The 3,848-nt window shown below is 37.0% G+C and overlaps 1 long non-coding RNA gene across 1 annotated transcript; it reads left to right on the plus strand.

The window, feature by feature from the left end:
- Positions 1-238: 238 nt before the first annotated feature.
- Positions 239-3,644, plus strand: LOC135157148 (uncharacterized). The gene is made up of 3 exons (XR_010296178.1): positions 239-285; positions 2,591-2,704; positions 3,284-3,644. It is a non-coding gene; the product is annotated as an uncharacterized LOC135157148 (long non-coding RNA).
- The last annotated feature ends 204 nt before the right edge of the window (positions 3,645-3,848 follow it).

Below are 3,848 nucleotides of genomic sequence, written 5' to 3' on the forward strand. Positions count from 1 at the left end.
TTGGCCCGTATTGTGATAGTGTGGTTTAACTTAACCCTAGTCTAATGGGGCGTTGCAAGAAAGTTTCGTTGCAATTGATTGCAAATCGACTGCAACTTTGTAGCTGATTCCGATCGACTGCAACTAGCAATCAATCGCCAATTTGCGTTGCAAGAAAAAGGCTTGCGATTGAACGCAAGTTGCAGCTGATTTGCAGACGATTTGCAGCTGTAAACAGGGTCTGCAGCACAAGACTAGCCAAAAAAGCAAAATAATGGCTTGCAACAATCCTGGATCTGGAAGAGAGTAAGTAGAAAATATTCATTTTTCAGACAATTCTTTCTCCATTATGTATGTTTTCAGACAATTTATATATTTTAGACCTATGCCAGGGAAAAAATTATTTTGTAAAAAGTGAAAATGTATCTTTATCGCCGGTCGAAATTTCACCTTCAACAAATTTTCTACCGCACACTTTTAATCCCAGTCCCACACTTGACTTTTTGTGTCGGTAATGCACGATTTTATCAACAACACGGCAGGTCATTGCCGGTGCAGTGCTGTTAAAAATCACCCTGAAGCAAGTAAATGTGTAGGCTCTAATTATGTACGAAACATCAAAAATGACCTTCAAATATTATTTTTGTTCCTATTTGAAATTATTTTTTAAGTTATCGGTTTCAGCGGCGAATAGCCATCCAGTAAATAGAAATTAAAGACTTCCATTACTACCTTCTACTACTTGTACTAGTTCTATTTTTTTGTATTTTTCTTTCCACAAGAAAAAAATCATCTCCATTTGTCTCTCTTTTTTTAATAAGAGTCTGTCTAACGTTAACCTCCCTTTTTATGACTTTCCTTGGCCTGGGATAAAGTGAAAATTTTCTGTTTCGACTTTTGTCTTTGGAGGACAAAAAAAAATTATTATTAATTATTTATTTATTTGTTTATTTTATTTATTTATTATTATTTTTGGGAGGGGGGGTTCTCCAGACTCCACATATCTCGCCAGACAAGAAAAAAAAAGGTATAGGGGGGTCTACATGTATTGGGCTACTTTTCAGAATCTATTGGCCACATCTGCCACACATTCTTGGGGAAGTTTTAACATTGAATAGGGAGTTGCCCGCCCAGGGCTCTTTTAAAAATTTCTTACGGGCAGATTGCACAAGACTCAAGAGGTTCTTTGCAATGACAGTGTATTTGTGCCGTTGATTTGTAATGATCTACCGTATGGGTCACATTTTTAATATCTATCACATATAAATATAAAAAGATATACATGTACATGATGATATAGGCCTAAATACATTTATTTTTTAGATTCAATATGTAGATCTACTACGCCGGGGGGGAGGTACTAAGATTTAGTTTGGACAAAGGTGTGCGGCTGAAGGTTCGAAACCTGTACCCATATTTACAGGTCATTTTGGCTAAAAAGGTACCCATTATTAGGGATTCATTACAGGGGCGGATCCAGGATTTCCAAAAGGGGGGCACATTTTCGCCTGGAAAACTTGACAAGCAAAAAAAAAAAAGGTTATCGCCCCCTAAGACATTGGAGTAGAATATGGACCCATGTTTAAGGACATTATCTAAAAATTGGGCCATGCTTAGGGATTTTCCAGCATAAAACCATACCCCATGTTTAGGGATTTCTTCAAAAAAGGTGACCCATTCCTGCGGCATATCCCCATATGCCTTATTTCGTGAGTACCCCCCCCCCCTCCCCCCGGGCTACTATGTAGCTGACCCTTGATTTTTATGCAAGCACATGATGTGCTGTATAGATGACATATTTTTTTCACTTTAAATTGTTTAATGGATGATTACAATGCTTTTCCAGGTGCTTTCAGTTAAAGGGTGTCTCATATGGTGCATCATTATTAATATTGAATGCATAATCATGATTTTTTTTTTACATCCTTTTACATCAAGCACAATACTCGGGGGGGGGGGCATATGGTCCCCCTTGACATTTTTCAGAATAAATCTGCCACTCAAAATTGTATTACCGCACCGCTGACTGACGTTTTACTTTCAAGTCTCACGCAACTTTTGAGACCAAATTTGCCATTCCCAGGTACAGGGTCAGAACATTTTGCAACATTATGTTTAAGTACATGTCAGACAAAAACATGATTACATGTAAAAAGTCAATATTCATAACTGGGTAATTTTTTTTTTTGACAATAGTAATTGATGTCACTGATGAACTTTGTTTGAAAATAACAATTAAGAAATAATACATTTAAGAAGTTAAGAAAAAATATTTAAAGAAAAACATGAAAGGAATTTATTTTGAAACCAGATTTTTTAAAGTAAAGTTGTTAGGAATGCTCTAGAAAGGAATATATACACCAAAGTCTAGCATTCTATTACGAGCTGTTTTTAGTAAATTAAAGCAAAAGGTATGATTTCATTAATTTTTTAATTGCGCCGCCCATGGCTGAGGAACAATAGTGCCCCTCCCCAGGCCAGAAGTGACTTTAATCAAAACACTCTGGGACTACTATAATGATTAACACACTGGTAACTGAGCTTAACTTGTATATTAATTTAATGAACATGTTTTATCTCTTTGCTTTTTGCTTTTAATTGCTTACTACAGTTATGACAAAGAAGTCTGGAATAAACAAGAAACCTCAGAACCACCATAACTGTGTCTGCTACAATGTGTGTTCTTGCAACCAGCTGATTGATTCATGTTATCAACTCTTGAATGGTAGGTTACATGTAAACTGTATTATAATTAATAATTCACCATGATTGTAATGCGGATGGGGGTGAAATTTGTACACATTGACCCAAGGATAATGCAAAATGAAAAAGGCAAACACAAATCTCTATCTTGACAGGACTTCTCAGCAATGAAGACATCCCATTGATGGGGGGAGTGGAGGGGGTGGTTGTTGTGCTCATCCAAGGTGTACTTACTGTATGAAAGTGTGTATTTTGCTTTCATTGATTTAATTTATTGCATATTTTAATTTCCATGATTCATTTATTTGGGGAAAAACAATCAGTTCACACTTTTTTAGATTACATCATGGCAAATTGCCAATTACTATGGTCTCAGGAGTAAGCCACTATCCCTCTATCATATCATCATGTTGGTGCAAACAACGTCCTTACCAGCAGGCATAGGGGCATTTCTGCACTAATGGGGTGCACAAAAATGTTTTGCTAAGGGCGTTCTTGCACTGAAAGGACAACATTTGAACTAACCCAAGCTACATGTATGTATAAGTATGTATAGTTATGGGCTTGCATTATTTTCTATATTATTATTTTTTATGAACAGGTTGATTATCAGAACTGAATTCAGAGCTGCTCCTGTCTGTAGTAACATCATTAGAGTGGACTTCAGAATGAGGGCGTTGCTTGTTTAAAAACTTCACTCCATGGAGCTCTCAAATTGGACTGCTTCTGGAAACCAGATTTGTTCCTTCAAGCAGAGACGCTTGTGGCTTTCCTGACTGGACTTTGATGCATTCTTCATGCCAACCCTAATGACTGTGGTCTTCTGCATGAGACACGTCAATTTCAAACAAGACATTCGGTGGTGAAACACTTGATGAAGATGATATTAAATTGTATTTGGTATAACTGAATCTCAGAAGTAATTCCTCGGGAGCAAGAAACAATGAAAAATAAAAATAAAAGGTCCATCAATAATGAATGTCTTGAGCAGTGTTCTTTTTTGTGCACAGATCAATGGATCTTTTAAGTTCCAAGCAGGGATGTAGTCAATGCTGACCTCGAGGCAACATTTTGCTGGCCTTGGTCCGAGTCACTGTACAGAATATATGGAAAGTTCTCTCAAGCTGCCTCATGACTCTGAAGAATCAGCGTCAACCTCATCCCTG

Source organism: Lytechinus pictus, chromosome 17 (assembly GCF_037042905.1).
Source record: "Lytechinus pictus isolate F3 Inbred chromosome 17, Lp3.0, whole genome shotgun sequence".
Classification (NCBI taxonomy): Eukaryota; Metazoa; Echinodermata; class Echinoidea; order Temnopleuroida; family Toxopneustidae; genus Lytechinus; species Lytechinus pictus.